The sequence below is a fragment of the Battus philenor genome, unplaced genomic scaffold (genome assembly GCF_028537555.1).
Source record: "Battus philenor isolate CCGP_79_NKW_IND1 unplaced genomic scaffold, ilBatPhil1.0.hap1 SCAF_3, whole genome shotgun sequence".
Classification (NCBI taxonomy): domain Eukaryota; kingdom Metazoa; phylum Arthropoda; class Insecta; order Lepidoptera; family Papilionidae; genus Battus; species Battus philenor.
Window position 1 is genome coordinate 3816317 of NW_027181693.1, and position 20751 is coordinate 3837067.

The 20751-nt window shown below is 34.3% G+C and overlaps 1 protein-coding gene across 2 annotated transcripts in view; it reads right to left on the reverse strand.

Annotated features, from left to right (window-relative positions):
- Positions 1 to 20751, reverse strand: part of LOC137927112 (protein bunched, class 2/F/G isoform-like) — a 156181-nt gene that overhangs the window by 82620 nt on the left and 52810 nt on the right. The window lies entirely within an intron of this gene.

Sequence of the window (20751 nt, forward strand, 5' to 3'; positions counted from 1 at the left end):
TTAGAAAGGGTTAGAATTTTTAATTAAATAATCAGTACGAGTTTGGTATATATGATATTTGTAACAGGCAATTCCCGGAAATTTTAATTCGAATATAACATAAAGTCAAAGGTTGTTTGACGTCATCCAATTTTAAGTCAATTCAGCACGGAAGTTATTTTTGGGAAGGACGTTACTCATCAAACGAGCATGCCGTTTGTGAAGTAGAATTTATAGTAAATTTATCTATTCCGGAACATTGTAACTTAATGTCCGTTTCGCAATTCGCAAACACTATAGTTTAATAATTCATTTGAATTAACAATTTAATATAGAAAATTAAATTTAATTGAATATTATTTGCACGTCCGTATAGTGTAATACGGACATTGATGTATGAATTCATCTACAGATTTAACATTACCGAGTTGGAAATCAAATATAAGCTTTGATGCTTTTGAAGAGTTCTCTCACAAAGTAGATGCCAGCAATCAGAATTACTTTTATTTTAAAAGCAACTTAACCTTTTCCGATCCATTGGAAGTTTAAGTGTTACTTGAAATTTTATTTGGATCAGTGACGCAACGCGTTTAAAGCAAGACCTTTATTGACCTAACCGATGGCGGTAGTAATCTGCGATGACGTCACCCGTCGATCCGACAATGCATCGCAAAGTTACACAGTACATTGTGTTTCCGACCGCGAAATAACGCTGGAAGGTCTCCCTCTGGGTGACATCATTAAGCCATAAATAGTGGTTTTCGTCATAAGTTTATTCTAGATTTAATGTAAATATTAACGTATGATACAATGTGTAAAATATAAACTGAAGCGAATGAATTTTATCGAGTATGGCACATTTATCAGCATTTATTTGACCGAATTTTAGTACTATTACTTTAACTTTATTTAACAAAGATTGTTGTAGAAACGTAGCAGTAATTTTGTAATTGTCATAAAGTATTAGCTTTGTAATGATCCCATTGTGGCGAAGAAAGAGTTTTGACAATTTTATTATAATAAAATGTACGTAAAAAACACACTAACATACATATACATACTACGTATATCAATTATTTTAATTACTACGATAACTTTTATAATAATATACAATAATAAATATATTATCACTTCTGTGAACACAAGTGAAGTCTGATTTCGCGGCTTGTACAATACATTACGTTTCGGGGAAATGGAATTACGTGATATTGTTTTAATTTTAAAATTACTTTAAGTACACTCCAATTAAAATAATTAAAAATTATACTTGGTCTATTTTAAATATTAAAGTTAAAAAAAGACATTCGATAAAATTATCGAATCAGTTGCACCTGTGGTAGGTATTTAAAAATAAAATGTAGTTTTATATCGTATTAAATCGTAAACAAGTTTCAGGACATTCAAATTAATAATACTTTATTTTATGATTCAACGATTTTTTGTTGTTTGTACTTTTTGCATTTTGTTAAATCAACAGAATTCTTTTATTAATTTAGGAAATATTGTTCGTCGGAAGAAGCTGGATGCCAACCGGTCTTATTGTACATCGAATGATGATGTTGACTCAAAATAAAAGTTATCATCGTATTAATGCAGAACATTTTTTAGGATAATCGTATACTTTAAATCCGTTGTTTAGCTTTTTCAGTCATGCTGAAATCAGAATGCTAAATGAGTAACTCTAGCCACTCCGTGGATCGTTTATCTCAAAGGCTTTGATTTGGTGGCCTCCAAATCCGGTGTAAAAAGTAGGAAGGCTATATAAGCCTTTAAGTGTTAAAAATAGAAGCGATGAATAATAAATTATTTTTAATGTGATGTATATTGCGTTTTATATCGATAACCATTACTTAATTAATGGATGTCATACGAAGGATATCAGTTGTTTGGTTCGCAATGTCTTTCAAAATCGATAAAAAACATGAAAAATACATGACTTAAGTCCTAGCATGATTTTATTTCTATATTAAAAACTAGCTGTGCCCATAACTTTATATGCGTGGAATTTAACAATTTTTCTTTAGTTTAATTAGTTTTTTTTCCTTTAAGAACTTTTCTAAAATAAAATCAACTTAAATTACTTCTTATCAATTCAACTACCTGCCAGTATAAATTCCGTTAAAATCAGTCCAGATATTACAGAGATTAACCGGAACAAACAGACAGACAAAATTAAAAAAGGATTGTTGTGGTACAGTATGTACCGCATATATATTCGTATGCATGTAGGAAAAAGTTTTAATATTGCAAACAGACACTACAATTTTATTTATTTGTATAGATTGCATAAACACGGTAACGGTATACCGGTATATACGGTATACCAACAACAAATGAATCTGTTACACGAGGTGCACTAAACTACTTTTAGAACTCTTGTATAGTGACCACAACGTTTATTTAGTCGATTTTCCATTGGGCGATACGACGTACTCTTCATTAAAAGCTGCAGTTACCGATCCAGATAGTTTGATCTAGTCACACAGGTTCGATAACATTATTCCGAGGGAGACCAGCAACGTGTTCATAGGTTATTTTCTTTTTTCTTACACTTTAAAGAAAAGGTAGATCAGAGAGAGATCGGACAGAGTAGCAAATGTTTAGACAATTTAACATTCAATTTAATATTAACCAATTATTGCATCATACGACTCTATTTCGACTGAGCTTCTGAGTTCGCAAGGCCAGCAGCGAAGGTTGGGAAAGTCGAAACGTTACGATTTATAATTAAGAATTTAATTATTAAATTACGAATAGACACCGCCACTCATTTATAAAATGATAATGACAGACCGGCTCACCGACCGCCGACCGACGGGCGAAGACAATGAGCAATTTGTACTTGTCTCAAATAAAACATTAAGATAAAACGGCGTGTCTTACACACAAACTACATCAAGCACAAATAAAAGTTGATGAGTATTATATCTTTTGCTTCCCAATCGTCTCTTTATTTCTGAACATGCTGTACGCCTTGAAACGCTTTCACGGAATCGATAACATGCTCTTTCTGTACTATCCTCTGTTTTCCTTAGGACAGTAGTAATGGAGATTAGAGTTGTTGATTGATTGATCTAGCTTGTAGCTGACCGTCCACGTGGTTATATATTGTCTCGATCTCTCGGCGATGTTGCCAATATAACTTATGACTGGATGGTAGCATATTATGGAGAGCATAGGTTTAATAAAACTGTTCGAGGTTGGTCTTATTGGTGCGTCTTTCTTTGTTATATCTGTTATGGAAATCAATGAAATATTTAATAGTTCTTTTGTTTTCTTTAAACGACATGAATGAAACGCGGAAATGATTACACTAACGGGAAATAAAAGACGTCAATGTACGGATTAAAGGACTGCTAGTAATTAAAATTGACAAACGCGATAATGGCTTGACGTTGCGATTATATCTGAAATACATTTCCTTCGTGTGAAGGCAATAGATAAAGTTGTGCAGGTCGTGCGTAATTATAAGATACGTTTGTATTTAGTTAGTGTATAAAACTATAAAAATGTATTACGCGACTGTCGTACAGTAATTTATCTTTTGTATTTGTGATCTCAATTCTAATAATTTAAACAAGTAACAAGGAAAACGTTATAAGGAGCTTTCTGCTCAATTAACCATTGTGCAATGTCACGATGACTGATGGCGTAATATTAATTACTCGGGGTTAAGCGCGAAATAATAACACATGCTCTGCATGCGGAGGTCGCGGCTGCAGTGAGTCACATTAGCGGTGGGATTTCATGTCGACACGCTAAACCACCATAAAGCTTAACATTACCTGACGTAAGCGGCCAAACACTACGTCCAGACGAACTCGAGCTTTCCTAACGGCTGAATCATAAGAAATTTTTAGATTCCTGCTCGTGTATTAAATGTTGAGTATACGGAAACCGAAATAAACGCTCTTCTTCGCAAGTGAATTACATTAGCAGACACAAATTCTGGGCTGTCGTCCAATATAATCATCTCGCATAATAATTCAATATTAACAACATCTTGAAATTCTCTCCTGCTACGAAATTAGGATTATGAAGACGCTTGGCAGATAATCAACTTGAACGTAATAAACGTTGTTTGCATCGAATTAGCTACAAATTGTGTTGCGATATGTTACAAATGAATCATTGGTGACATCGGCTAGATCATGTATTTGGATAGTAATACGCATAAAACCTAACACATATATATTGACTATTATGATGCTCCATGAATATAAATAAGGTCGATATGAAAACTTTTAACGAAATATTATTTAGTGTTGCTTGTTTGCGATGGTTCATAACATATTTGTATTGAAACCAAATACAAGATACTAAAAATATAGAAAAGAGTGTTCATTCGATTGTGAATTTTAATATGTGTACCTCACAATGCTTCGTACGCGGCATACTGGTAGTATAAGTTGTGTATTATTTATTGTCCATTATTTAAACGTAGCAACATTGACACGGAATGAATTCATTGAATTGTTATATATTAAAATTGCGCGATCGTGCAGCTGGCCGTTCTTGCGTCGTTAAAGTCAAAGTCACCCCGTGATTCAGGCAGTACAAACACTGCAGTTATTGCTGTCACGGTTAATTTTATTGCATCAGTGTGTACTTACAATGCATGTTATTATTGCATTTTCAATTGCACATTATCGGTTACTACCGGTTCACCCGCGGGCCGTGACGGTAATGTTAAATTTTAAGTTAAGGACAAGCAATCACTCGCTTGGTTTGTTTATATCAACGTTCGTCAATTAATTTCTTTGAAAGGTAAGGTTTTCATTTATATTAGTAAAATGCGTAATAAAAAATTTCTAGTAAGATTTAAAATATAAATTATCGTTTCTTGGCACCGTCAAAACAGACATTAATGATTTAGCATCAAGCGCATAGAGTCGAAATATAAATGAAATAGTATCCACAAATTAGACATCAACACATAGAAATCAATAGAGCTGTTGAAGCTTTCAACATATCAAGTGGCAAATTACACGCTTTAGATACGATCGAAAGATCGAGAACGTGAAATACCATCGACGGCACAATAAATACTACAACACCGGGCGAACTTAATAGTGCTAATACCCCGGCGTGTTAACAACCGTTGTTATAAAATTAACTTGGATATGCTGCACATTTAAAACTTACTAAGGGAAGGCACTACAGCTAATTTAAGCATAAACCTTTCATTAATATTGTGTAAATCACGTAACACTTTAATTAAGAGAAGAGATTATACTACTTACAATAAAGCGGGTACAAGTCGTAAACGAGCAGCGCAAGAGACGTCATTGTAGATATCTTAAGAGGAGACCTGTTTTGCACAGTACCCATCAGCTGATATTACGATGATAATTACAATAAATTTCTTAACGAAAAACATAGAGAAATCTTAATCACGGAAACATATTATGACCCGTCATCAAACATTTATCTTCCATTCATTGTACAAATGTTGTGAGAAGGCTGTTGTGATAAGTCAACGTTCGATACACAAACTCACCGATGTTCGATTACCTTTTCTTCTCTATCAGACATATAAACATATTCTCCGACTTGCTGAATAAACAATTGATTTCAACAATTATACGTAGTTTAGTGTACAGTCATCTTAATAGCGCAGTAAAACGTGCAGTTCGAGATAACCTTCACAAACGTCAAACGGGCCGATTGTGTAATCGTGTTGGGAGCTGTTAAGCCAACAAAGGTACCCTTCAAAGGAGCGCGCTGTAAATCATACAAACGGTCGTTAGAGGCGCGTGCGGAGCTCGATAATGGCGATAATGTTGCGCCAATGTAATATAATCTTAATATGTAAGCATGTAGTTTATAATTTGCTTTGTTATTAAACACGTTTGAAACATTTGTTTGGCCCTTAGTTGCAAGCCGGTGATAAATGGTTCGGAACAATTGCCTTTTGTTCAGGAATCACGTTCGATCTGTTGATTACTTCTTCAAGAAGTTGACACCTCGTCTCGAAAGTTTTTTATCATTGGATGTTAAAGAAGGAATATACTTTTAAGTTACGAAAATAAGTTTATATGTATGGTCATGCTTTGAAATAAATTTCCTTATTATGTTGCGTTTAAATTGTCGAATCTATAACATTATAAATCGGGAATCGTTGTAACAGAGAAAGGATTAACAAATACTTTATATATATATATATCTTTTATCTTCATTGATCAGGTTGCAGTTTTTAAAATAAAAACAAGATCTGTTTCAAAATGAGCAAAATGTCCGAAGAGACGAAAGATTTATAAAAAAAAATACTATCGCTGAAAATATCGGCTTAATTTAAAATTGAAATAGCGCCGAGGGAGCAGCCGCGTGAATAAATTATTCAAGCTGATGCTTCCGCGATGCGCGCTGCTGCTGGATTATATCGCCGACGAGCTCTGGCCCGCCTTGCGACACTCGCTATTGATGCCGTCTATTTTTATCAGAGCTTTATTCATTTTATTCTCCTCAAAATACTACGTGGAAATAAAAAGTAGTGTGTACAAAAGGGACATTAAAAAGTCTTTTTTATCATTATTACGTAATAACACATGGATCAACACCAAAATCTCAAAGATCGCCACTATGACCAGTCTTGCTCTGCTCGCCATCTAGACTCCTCCCGCGACATTGACTTTGATTTTGGTCCATCTCGTGAGGGACCTACCCAAGCCTCGTCTACTGGCCAGTCTCTAGTCGAGGACATTTCGGTCCTGATATGGTTAATGTTGCATAAATATTTTTTACGGACAACCATTGTTTAAAGTTAGTAGAGTAAAACTTTTAATTAAAAACTGTGTTTAAGTAAGAACTAGACGCAAATCACTTCACTCAAACAGAGATCTAAGACCTCCTTTTCTTACAACATCGCCGGCCTTTTCTTCTACCAAAAGCAAGCCAATTCAGGACAGCAAGTTAAAGAGAAAAATTACAATCCGACAGTAGCTACTGAAGGATTTGTGGTTTCGGCACTATAGGGCGTCGAATGCATCGTATCGAGATGTTACACGCGTATCAAGTGAAAACCCAATCCGACATACATATGCATGCAAGAGTTTCGTCTTCTATGGAGCATCCGCGATAAAGACCAAAGAGTGTAAGCAGCTTCTCAAACCAGAGAAATAATTAGTTGTTCCAGAGATTCAGAATCATACACTTCCTAATTATATCATGTACTACGATAATTCACATAGTGATTCTACGACAGCATCTGTACAGAAAACAGATTCCCGCAAATGAACAACGTTTTCATGATTGTTTATTTTCGTCCAATTCTGCTCTGGCGCCGGGTTCACCTTGACCGGGGCTCTCGTTTGGCGAAAGATCCAGTAATCACTGACCTCACCTCCAACGCGTGTAACAAGAACTAATGTTGGACGTGTAAAGTTCAGAAATTTAAAGTTCAGAAAGGAAAGGAAGTGTAAAGTTCAGGAAGTGTAAAAGGCTCACTTGAACATTCATACAACGGCCACCGATACCTAAAGCTACACTTTCTTGCTGACTTCCACACTGGCGCACTTGTTTTCGTGGCTAAATCTGTCGATTGTTAAAACAGGTTGATCCTGTTTGTAAATAAACCTGTGCGTGCAGTATTTACACATCTTTTTGAAATGGAAAGGTAAACTAATGAATCATTCTAACACAAATTTGCGTGTTTTGAGTTCTACGATATAATTAGTTTTCGGCTTAAAAAGATATCTACTGAGAATGTAAGTTAAATGATATAGAGAAGGTTAAATTAAGGTGTTTACAAAGTTTTTCTTTGATTCGACCGGCGTTAGTCGTAAAATCTAATTCGGTCTCGCATTAAAGCGCTCTTTTTATGGCGCGTTAAGCAAAACACGGATTATGGTTACTACTGCTATTCAGCGAGACAACTGCGTAGATTTTTACAGAAACTAAAACATGGCGAAATATTTATTAGTAGTTATGTTCCGTGATTGTAAACAAAACGTTTATTAATGAATAATCAATGCAGCTTTGACATTTATAAATCCCCTTCGGAGCGTTGCGGAACTTTTAAATTAACGGCTATGGTATTTGCAGATTCTGCAGGTGTAAGGGAGCAGAGCGCAGTGGACGCATAGCCTAAAACCTTTTTTAAGGTGGCAAAGTTCGAAGGCTCCCTAATAAGCTTCGGTTCGGGCCGCTGCATATGCATATCACCGGATTTGGGTATTAATGATCTATGCGTCGATACAAACAACCCTGCTTCACTTTTCATATCTTGCCCGATTACATCACAAAAAACATAATGGGATGCACATAGATCGCATATTAATAGTATTCTCCGGAACTGGACTACATTTACGTCACATGTCACGCTATTCTCTCGGCGTGGTTTTATTTAGGTCATTATTGAATTCAATTTAATCTATATTGCATTTCGGTACATAAAAATTATATTGTCACATGTTCCGAGCGAGGAATAGTTCATTCGCCGATATACTTTTTTTTACTAAATATTTTCATAACCAAATGGAATTATTGTGTATTTTTCTCTTATTTGACCGTTGTTATGTTATGCGATGCTGTCTTCTAGTTTGAAATTTCGCTTCGTGCGACGGTCTAATATATGAAACGCAACTTTTGTAATTGTAAGAATGGATTGGATTATTTTGAGTACTAATGTTTATAAAATTAAATGAATCCACTACTAGGAAAGAATTTAGATTTAATAGCATTGACAATTATTTTAACAAGAAGGAATCTAGTGTAAAGTGTCAACTGATGTCCAACTATAATCGCCTTGGAATATTTTTAAAGCTGCATAATGAAGCTAACTGTTCACTTGTTCTTCATCAAATAGTACGAAACATGCGATGCGTCACGTACTGTTATAATTGTTAGAGTAATTAATGCTCTAAATATATACGTAATAAATTTAAAATTATATAGATCACATGATTATGTTCGTTAAAAGTAATTATAGCAACAAACTGCACAATTGATTTAAAGTATGACGATCACCGGCCTCTGTACACCAAAATAAGCTTGTCATGTACATTAGATACTTACTGCAACCGTGTTTTGTTTTTTTAATGAATACCTACAATTACTATTTATTAAGTTAGATAACGTTATGATTATCATAAAAACACATTGAAATCTTAAGAACACAATAAAAGCTTTTATCTTATTGTGAACAATTCCAATTTATAGAATATATTTATGAATTAAATAAAATTGGTGTTAGATAACGTATTTTTATTATATAAACTAACGAAAGAAGTCCAATAATATAAAGCATCCGGTATACATTTATTGTATACGTTCCACTTCGTGCAAAAGGTTATAAGAGAAAGTTAAAAACATGTGGCAAAACTATGGAGATATTTAGTAAGAGTTGCGACATTATCCGTGGGAAGAAAAACGAAGCTCGAATGCAGATGAATTAAAAGGTAATCTATCTAAGAAATAACAAATTAAATAGTAAATTACGCTCCTCCTACAATCAAAAGAGATCTTATAAAATTTCACGTTTTCAATCTATTGCAACAAGTACATTTCTATTCTATTACACGATGGGAAAATTTCCAACAAGATTATGGAATTGTACCGGCGGCACTACTTTGTCAGATAATTGTTATCGGCAATTTACTCTAAGTAATGATTGTGATATCCATAATTTTCTTTAATACAGATATAAACATTTTATTTGATTACACTCTATTGTAATGGTCATCTGCAATTTGCTTGCAAAGGTCAAGTTTAATTTAAATCTTTGGACTTTATTTGACAATTTTAATTTAATACAAATCATCTCAGTCTAAACGATTTTAATTATAATTGAATAGTGGAATAATTTAATAGTTTGAAAATTTTCGTGTTTGTTCATTATGATTAAATAAGTAGTTTTGGAACCTGGTACAAAGTTTTTAATGGTTTTTAATTAATCGAAATTTTCAATCTTCACCCCCAAGGAACGCGACGTCAAGGTCATTAACTGTCTTCACAAAGGTCGTGCGTCGAACCTTGTCTGCGTTCGGGTGAGAGGGGATGATCCACGCACGGGTTAGGTACTTTCGGTTGCAGGTCGATGCCCTCCATCAGACGCTTTTTTAATGTGAAGTTTCTATATAAAAAATATCTTTTGGAGTTAGAGAAAACTTTTTTTCGTGATAGATTATATTTTAGCTACTACTTATGAAACCAATAAATATTATTGCAGATATTTATGTGCGGTTACAACTGTCACAATTATAATTATGTGACAGTTATGTTAGTCGTTATGTCTTATAAAAACGTTTATGTATTAGATTGACGGCGATTTGAGGGTTATTTAAGTATGCTTGCATCCGACAAGTATCTCTGTACATGTAGAATTTATAACTGAGCAAGAAACAAGAGAATTAGGTTAGCAATTGATAGCTGATTTCTTATAATGGTTACCTGCTATTAATTTTAGCAACATTTAAAAAAATGTTTACAGGACAATGACATTAAATGAACTCATTGCACGAACGTTCAATATTAAACGACTTAATAAGATCCATCTATTATCTCTAAGCGAAATAATTCAGATAATAAAGCGCTTCCTCCTGCAATAACATTTGATCTAGAATGTTCGTGTCTGAATAACAGATAAGGTTATGGATAATTTCCGTCGAGAGTAGCGTATCTCTGGTATGTTCCCACCACTATCAATCGTCCGGATAGTGAATCATTTTTACATGGATGCAGTCATGAATTAGCGTCCCATTAATAAAATCTATAAATATTTTATTACTAACATTTGCATCGTTTTGAAATGTAACTATGAATATTATTCTTCCGTAATTCTAAGGGATAATAAGAACTAAATGTAATACGATCGGTGTGCTCTCGAGCGACAGGTTGCAAGCCTGATGATCATGTTACACATATAGTGGTGGTCCTTTATCCTTTGTAATGGACCTGTTCCCGCGTGTGTGACATACGCGCGTACTATGGGGGTGCAAATTAAAATAAATTATGTATTGTATATTAAGTTGTTAAATTCGTTGACGTTACTTTTATCCGAAAATAAAAATGATGCGCAAATTTGTATTATAATTTTTAGTGGATTTATATATTTATTGTGAATAAATATTCAAAGAAGCATTTGAAAGGGCACGCCGGCGCGCAGTATACGCGTCTTTTTGACCTGTGACCATAAATATGTGCAGAGCCGGGACCACACCGACAGCAATGCGGAATCGCAAATAAATAAGGAGTTTAGCGGGCGTCAGATTTAGCGGACGCGTGCGAAGTATTCGCGGCACCGCTGTTAAACCGTTTAACGTTCAACTATAACTGTTGAGCGCAAATAATCTTGCCACGCTCGACGAACCAGCCCTGCGCGTCGCCTCTACTTTGTTGCACTTGTTAACTCGTCTTCTTATTTCATGGTGTTTTATAAGACATTTAACATACGTATAGTAATTATACTGATGTTATTATGAGAATGTTTGTTAGCTTATCAGATCACATTTGGATATCAAATGATGTACACCTGAATTTCAATAATGTGAAATGAACGGGAGTTTTAAATACAACACAGCAAAATACTAGTCACCTTAAAAGATTAACAGGGAACATATATTGGCTATTTTTCTGCCATATCTGTAGCTCAGTAACTTTACGGACAACGGAGTTTAAACAGCAAAACAGAATATAGATTTCCAGTAATAGTATTGTTTTTTACTACAACAAAACGCAATTCTGTAAGAGATATTACAATACAACATTACGACCAGAAGACAACAAATTTTTTATTCCTGTAAAATTTAAAAAGTAGTATTTTGAATTATCCCATGTGCCAATTGAAACAAAATACGCTTTCATCTTCGAAAATTTAGTATTATTTTATGTAAATGAATAATTAAATTCCGGTTACAATTATAAAAAATGCCAGAATACAAATATCCATTAGGTTATCATGCTTGTATGTCCTTGAATAAAGAGCAGAAAGAAGTGCAAAATAAGCACCTTTGAACGCGGACTGACGTCATGCCCGGAGCGGACGATGAGATAATGCTGACTTTATAATGGACAGCTCGCTCAATAACAAATGGTTTGTAATTTAGCAGAGGTCGTTGGCAGGATCGTTTAAGAGCGTAGCTACCTGATGGGGCGATCCAATAGAATTTTTTTGTTTTTTAGCATCAAAACACGTCTACAAAAACAAGTTTGATTTTAATTTAAGCATTCCTACGGTACAACAAAAACGAAAGTTTATAAGTAGATTTTACGTCAAACGTATTCTATCGCTATATAGGTTGTTATTTAGGAAAAAATTAACATCATTCGATATAGCCATGCGATCGTTCGTTTCCAGAGAGCTATATTTACATATCAACACCAGTTTTACATAGCCCAGCGGATAAACAAGCAGCATAGATGGCCGCGGGGACCTTAACGTTCTGAAATGGAGATCAAGGACCGGCAAGCACAGCGGAGGAAGTTTGCCCACAAGGTGAACAAACCTTGTTAATTTCGTTGGAAGATCCTGGATGCAAGCCGCCTTCAACTGGTCCTGTTGAATATATATAAGACAGGCGTAAGTTAGTGATCGTGCTGTGTCTGAAATGATGATGATTTATTACTTATTACATTTTAAATTGTTTATTTAAAATTTAAACAAAATAATCTGGAATAATTATTCAGGCAGATCTTTCACGCGTATAATGACATATGTCAATAGCAATTTAACACGTTTCTTTTAATAAGTGATGACAATAAACATTTACATATTAACATTTAATGTATTGTAAGATCGATCCCGCAATCGCGCAAGCACTCACGGCTGGGAAATGGAGTGAAATTGAATTTCAACAGCAATTTCATTGCTTCAACAAAGTTTATTAAGGTCTAGGTTAAACCGTAGCTTCGATTGACGCTTTACACAGACATTGGCCGGATAATCTTGTCCCGTGTTCGATATCAAAGTGAACAACAAATCGGTTGCGGATGTTTTTTTAGAGTATATTTTCATTATTGCGTTGCAAGATAGCGCGCACATTTTGTTATCTTTCTAATAAATCTGCATGAATTTTTATCACGTTTTGATGTAAATATTTGGCGAAGAAAGTAGGTTTTGACGCAAACAAGCCTAAAATAGTAAACACATATTAAAACAGGTACCCGTTTCCTTTTGTTTTTCAATTAAAATTAAGTTTAATTTCTATAACTTTTCAGCAATGAAATTAAACTTGTTATGCCTTTCACTAGATTCCCTAATATTAAAAACTTTTTGTGGTAGCAACTCGTGTGTAGGGATTAAATCAGATAATAAATTTTAAAGTTTATAGAACAAAAACTCTTGAAAATCTTATTAGGTTGAGATGAAATTGCTTTTACTATTAAATTAAGGATATTTGTCAAACAAAAGAAAAACCCTATTGAATTTACTATGAGCGCTTCTCATTTCAGCTGTCGTCTGTAAAATTAGGCTGTTTTAGCATTCTTCCCATGACGTAGACAAGTGGTACTAAATGATCCAAATTGGATAATTATATATATAAATTAATTTCAGCATATGTACTCCTATATAAGAATTAATGAAAATAGTAGAGAACACAACATATAAAGTTCCCTTTAAGGTCTTGTTGACATGGCACTATAATACCGAAACATAATACATGAATGAATGTATGAATATTAGCGCTTATAAGGGCATGGAGGTGAGGTGTACACCTGGTAGAACACCACTCGCTGCGGTCTATATATATCTGCATGTTTAGTCACCGCAGACTTCCGCAACGCTACCGGCGCGATGAATTTAGATAACACGATACAAGTTTTATTAAGGTCGATGCTGCAGCGATAGTGTAAATGCGGGCCCCGTAAGGCCAAGCGGGGCCGGTGGAAGGATTTGTCTTACGCAACGAATTGTTCGCAACGTTTGTTGTGCGAATGTGCATTTTGTAACGATCCACATTCGCGACGAGCCACGACTAAACCTCACGTCTATGCTTTCATTATCCGTAATTTCCATATTGCAAAAAGGGCTACGCCATGATCATTACGTGGGTGACATTTGCACGATTAATGCGGGAACGAAGTGCAGTTTTATTTTAGCTTCAGAAAATTGCTATGGTTTAATCATTTATATTCTAACGAAATTTGACGGTATAACACACTCTTTGATTAAATTGTTTATTTGGAATATGCCAACTGTAGTATTAACGGATTTCAACATTAAGCGGTAAGTTCGTGTATTTAATAATAACGAATCATTGTAATTTTTAAAAGAAGCTCATCATAAAGAAGCAAAAAGACTATTCTCGTATATTTTTACAGAGTATTCCAGAAGCCGAATGATATTTAGCCAATATTAATTGATAATTAAATTAATAATAATATTACAAACTTTTGTTCGAATGTATCGAGAACTAGTCGTTGAAAGAAAAGTCGACTTACACTAACGTACCATACGTTTCAGTATTCTATCGAATAGTCTGTTCAAGATCCTCAATAAATATATTTGCTTTTAATGTAATAAGTGTAAAATTTTCTTACAGCGAACGTATTTGACACTGAGTTTTAAAACGCGCGTGGAAGACGAAAGCGATTGAACTGTTCAACCGATTAAGACTTACAGTAAATGAATCCACTACTATTCACCTACAGATATCATCGTGGTTAAAAATCAGCCTATATCAGATAAATAAAAAAATAGCGCTATCTTATTAACGGTAATGCTGTAGCCATTTCGCTTAAGTAATCGTGACGTAAGTTCCTTATCGTAACTGACACATTTCTGAAATATTCTTACAGATAATATTTTAAATTAATGTATCGATATAATGCATCGGGTCATCACTAGTGCGGTAATACGATAGCGGATTTTTCCGAGTCCTATCAATCATAATAATAACGTCAATTTAAACGTGACGTGAAACGACTCGCAGCGTAGACGCTAAGTGGACGGCCATTTTGCAATTTAGATTGCAATAATTGTGGGCGCGTGGCGGCCTGGCCGCAGGTAGCCGCAGTTATTTAATAACTAGCATTTGGTTATATAAACTTCTCGGCCCGAACTGAGCACAGGTGCCTCCTTCGTACTTGGAGTGTGAAAAATAATTATTTTGAAATAGGAATGAGAAGATCCGAAAGTAACAGGCATAGCCCAGTGGGTGGAGAAATTGAAGTGGCAATGGGCAGGTCATATAGTGGGCAAAACAGATGGCCGTTAGAACCTTACGGTTGTTGTTGTTGTTGTTAAGATTGTTGTACAATGCTGGATGCAGTCCAATCTCAACTGTGGTCCGTGTCTTCCAACGGCTGAAATGATGACTGATGCATCAAAAGTACCAAATATTGAAAGTTTTTACGGTCAATTCTTATAAAAATAGTACAGAAGACTTTTCTTTTTTAAGTAAAGCCCATCGGAATAGGTACCGACGCAGAGTCTACATTTTTCGCCAAACATCTGCGTGTAAGAAGTAACATGTTCCTTTTTGCGCAAATAGGGATATCTAACTGAATTTCTCTCACACAGTCATAACGTCAGCCATACCATTTACTAGCATGACCTAAAGTTTTTCTTTACTTTACGTTCCCTGTAATCGGAAATGGGACAACTGAAACATCTAATTGTTGATTTTTATGTGCTGTCCGTAATCTTTCTGTACGGAAGTTTTGGAAGGATTTTACAGTGACACTGTTCGAGTCGAAATAATAAGTACAAAATAAATGAATTAACCACTTTAATGTGTCGACATCAAAAAGGCCAATAAAACATTGCAGACAATTTTTCCTCCATTCACAATGCCCAATTATATTATCGTCAGTTTAAAATTATACATGACCGGGAAACTATCAGATTTAATTAAAAGATTTAATGTAAGATATTTTGTGGGCCATTGAAGCAACTGCAGCGGTCGGAGCTTAATTGATATTACGAATAAATTACTTAATGTAAAAAAAAACTTATCATTTGGTAAAAGTGATAAAAATCATTTCCCGAACAGAAAGCAGTAATAGTCAATTAAAAACTAAAATACGTTCATGCATAGATATCAATCCGATTATATAAATGTACGTACTCGTAGATAGAATGTGTTTTCGTTACAATTAAATATATTGAATAAGCGAATTGGTAAATCGTTATGAATTGGTACCACGTAATTTCTTACATTTAATTTTGCCGCGAATGTACACAATAAAATATTAATAAGTCTATAAGACGTATCCAGCCTGTATCAAAAATTTTAAATATGTTATGAAAATCATAAAGCAGAGAGACAATAAGGCGATTTCCTAACGGTTAATACCCGTGCCCATAAGTACATAATTTCTTTTAACAAAAATCCTGCGCAACATTATACATGCGCTTCTTGGAAACCTTGGTAAATGTTATTCATTTCATAATTTCGCTCTACTAGTAATACTACTAAAACCATACTTACAAAAGCGACACCGTAATGTATAGGTTTAATTAATGAAGACAAAACTGATGTGGCTTGTCTTACTTCGACCGTTTATAAAACAAGTATTAAAAGACGAAAAATAAAAGTCAACGACTAAAATGACATCCCACAACAAAGACGCTCATTTATCATTTGTATTCAGGGATAACGTTTTGATGGAGAAACGCCACAGGAAGTTATAATTCAAAATGATTCACGTAAAAACAAATCCTCGAATGAAACGTAGCGGAGCAGAAACGCAAACCAAGTTTTCGGGAACTCTAAGCCGTTCTGAGAACGGAAATAGGAAAATATACAGACTACCACAAACGAGCCGCGAATGAAGACTCAAGTGTCCTTACAAAGATGTGGATGCTTTCAAGTGACTTGTATATCTGTCCGCGACGTCGCTCAGGTCCAACTGTAATATACATACAAGCTGTGACCTCCATTTACTAATTAATCTAAAGTGAACTGTTGAAAACCGTTGCAGTAAGTCAAGAAAATTATATCTTACGTCATTACATAATTTGTTTTTCTAATTAAAGATTAAATGCAGAATATAATATAAACTTAGAAAGCGGAATGTTCCAGTGTTCAAGAGCAAGTAGTTAATTAAATACGAGAAATCCAATAAAATTAGTCGAGAGATATTTATTATTAAAACACTGATTAACGCAATCTGTTCAATAACCTTTTTGTTTGTTTTATTGCTAAACGACACTTAAGGCGGACTTCCTTATTACTAAAGATAAAATGAACGTAAAAGCTATTTGATATTTTTCTATTTCGAATGATTTACAAGAACTTTCAAGTCAGAATCAAAATAACTAGGACTTTCGATAAACTTCATTGGTATAAACGGCTAAATATTTTGGCACTGCATTTCGCGCGGATTGCACAAATGATAAACTTTTATAAACAACATTTATAACTTGGTGTTTATATGGGTTTGCGTGCGATGCGCCAATAAAAATCAATCATCTAAAAATAGGTTAGCGCTGTTTAAAAATATCGGAGTGCAGATGGCGTTGGGAACCGTTCTAGAAGTTTTATAGCGCTGTAAATTGCAAACATGTTTATTCGCATCCACAGCAGGCAACGGAATTAATTACATTTGAGCGCAGGTTAACGACGACTTTGATTGACATGTTTTAGTTGCCATCTTAACGGGGTAGATTAAATCTATTGAGTCACGTTTATTTACGTCTACGAATCAAACGTATGGACAACCGACGACTACTTTCTCGCACTCTTTTAGGAGGCGAACATTACAATCAATGATTACTCTTAAAAGATACCTCAGATTATTTTTTTGAAATTCGAAGCAAGATATTATTAAAACATCCTTACCATATACGATGAAGTTAATGAAGACCTTTCAAAGGCTTTATAAAATATTGCAGGCGGAGAGGATTATTAAAACATCTGAAAACCATTTTAGGCATTTTGTTTATTGCCCAAAATTACAGTATGCAGGTTTAAAAGAACGTTTTAAAGAGGGATACTAAATCTTATAATCCGCCGTACGACAATTGTTGAAGTAACATTACTAACTGGTGTTTCTATAATACCTAGGCATTGATCGTGCTGTAATGCGTATAAATTACATAAGTAAACTTGGTGTTATGTAACAGCGTTGCGTAGGTGATCTGAGATAATTGTTATATGGAGCGAGGAAACAATACGAGCCATCATTTGCCGCGGACAGTGCGTTACACTAATGACGTGTTAATATCTGCTCAACGAATTCGTCGGACGGATAAAGCGCGGCGCGCACGGGCCTTGACGCCCGGCCAAATCGCTTGCATATAGAATTTCGACAATGACAGCGGTTGTTGTACACTCGATAAGTCATATCCGCGTGCGATAGAATTTTAAATTGTACCAAATACAAGCACATGCGTTTGCGTGTGCGTATTTAATTTAATACTCTTTAGTGTACAATTAACAAGAGAAATACCTAGTTTTGTAATAAATATGAAAAGAACAATACGTAGTACTATCATTTAAGGCAATATTTTACAGACAACCATAGTACGGAAGTAGAATGAAAAGTAGAGGGTAGTCGTTTATTTGCTTATATATACATAAAGAATAATACTTGTTTAATTATTTTAAGGCTTCCTTTCCATTTATTTTAATATTTATCCAACATTCGTATGTAGTAAATAGTAGCAATTTGCATTTGTTGCCCACAAATACTTTGTTTGAAACACATTCATTATTAAAATAACAGTGGGATGAAGTTATTAATCGTGTAGATGCCGAAGATAAAGGAGGACAATTGAAGAATGATTGTCGAGTGTAGGATATAGTCGTAGATTAGGGTATACATCCAGAGGGGCTGACGACCTCAAAAACGCCGCCGGAATTACGGAGTAAGAGGAGAGCAGTAGAGCCCATAGGACAAAAGGCGCTGAAGAAAGCTTGTCTAGAATGACGACATATGATTAGGCATACCTGTCTAAATAAAGTAACTTCATAATTTAAGTCTTTGTGCAAATTATTTTGGTTCTCCTTCAATATTTTCTGTTTATTATTTTTATAATAATTGTACTTATTTTTTAACTAGTACAAATGTTAACAAATCTCCATGTTATAATAGTATAAAGAGTATGCCTTTTCAACACAGCAAAAAGAACAAAAATTTTATTCAAACTGTCATTAATGTTTAACTAAACGATGAATATAAATACTAAAATTGATTGACGTATGATGTTAATTATACAGGATGTTACTTTTACGCAAATTAATAAAAAAAAAAAACTCAGTTTTCCGTGCACGCCAGGCTTAAGGCGGTGTCTTGCTCCACAAATTTCTCAATACAGGCATAATTTATTAGTTTGAGACGTGTTGCGCACTAACTGTCCGTTGATTACTCGTTCTTATAAAAACGGCTCGCTGGGTGTGTTTATTTGACGTAAACAAACAACCGTTAACACAAATATTTTTGTTAGCCGTTCCGCCACAATTCGCGACATATTTATGTTACTGTAGTGATTGATTTAACTATATATATACACAATTAATGTAACATAATGAACATTTTTTCATAATCTGATAACAATCATTTGTGCACTCTTGGTACGAACCGGTTTAAATACTAAACACGTTTCATATGATTGCTGCAGTCGCGGTTCCCAATCCCCCCACAATCAATCTCCCTTGCGCACTTTATAGAGCGTCTTTCTAAGCGATCTAGGATATTAACGGACTCCCCATTCCATGAAATATATTATCTATTTTTCTTCCATCTTACGGTCGACGAAAAATGCTGGCTGCAGTCCGCTCCCAACTGGTCCTATTGGAAACCTATGAGGAGCCTTATCTCCAACAGTACGTCCTATGCCTAAAATAATGATGATGACACCATTAGCAACTTTTTGTTTTCTATACCAACAGTCACGTTTTTAAAAGAAGGTGCATCTCCACCCGTATCTAATACGTGTGCAATTGTTTCATACATATTTACCTAGTAACCTGACAACCTTCTCTTGTTTTATAAATTATCTAATTTGTTTTAGTCTATATCTTTATATGTTTACGCTTTAGAGGTAATTAGTCCGTAATTAATTACTGATAGATTTTCCTAACGCATTTAAAATGTCTTTGTAATTAAGGAATTTAAATTAAAAAAAAAAATTTAGATGGCGTATATTTCGAAAGTTATAATAACCGATTAGTCTTGTATAAATATGAAGGCAAGCCTTCTGTTATTAAACGCTCATCAAATTTCCAAATAACGCAAAAAGCTTTATGACGATTAAGCGCCACCGCATTGCAGTAAACTTTACCGCAAAATGGTTTAACCGACGTGTAATTAATCAATCATGTTATTTGGCTTAACAAAAATCCAGAAAATAAATATATATCATTACCGATAAAAGATACATAATTTATTTAAAATCGAGTACTTATCAATCTCACCAGTGAACTTTGGGATTAAAGAATATGAAATTAGTTTCATTTTTTATTCGTTTCTGATAAAAACACGAGGACCTGTCATTTTTATAGCCTATAAATAAAGATTTTTAATCGGTTGTGATCAGTAAGAATCTCAGTAAAATAAACATTGGCCCATATTTAATTTAACAAAATTTTTCTGTATAGGTGATACAATTCAATAATTTAAACAGACACATGTTAGCGCCATCTAGTAGCAACTTATTCGAACAGCCTATTACATTAGCAGTTCGAATATTAGCATAGAAATGGAGCGATAGACACACGCTAGATGGCGCCGCGAATTTTTTGTCCATGATTATCAAATATTTATAAAACGGCATTTTACGACTAAAACTATTAACTTCAAATATGAATCTCTAATAATATGTACAATAAATATTAATCACATTTACTGTTATAAATTAAAATAATACATGTTTTTACTATACGACTC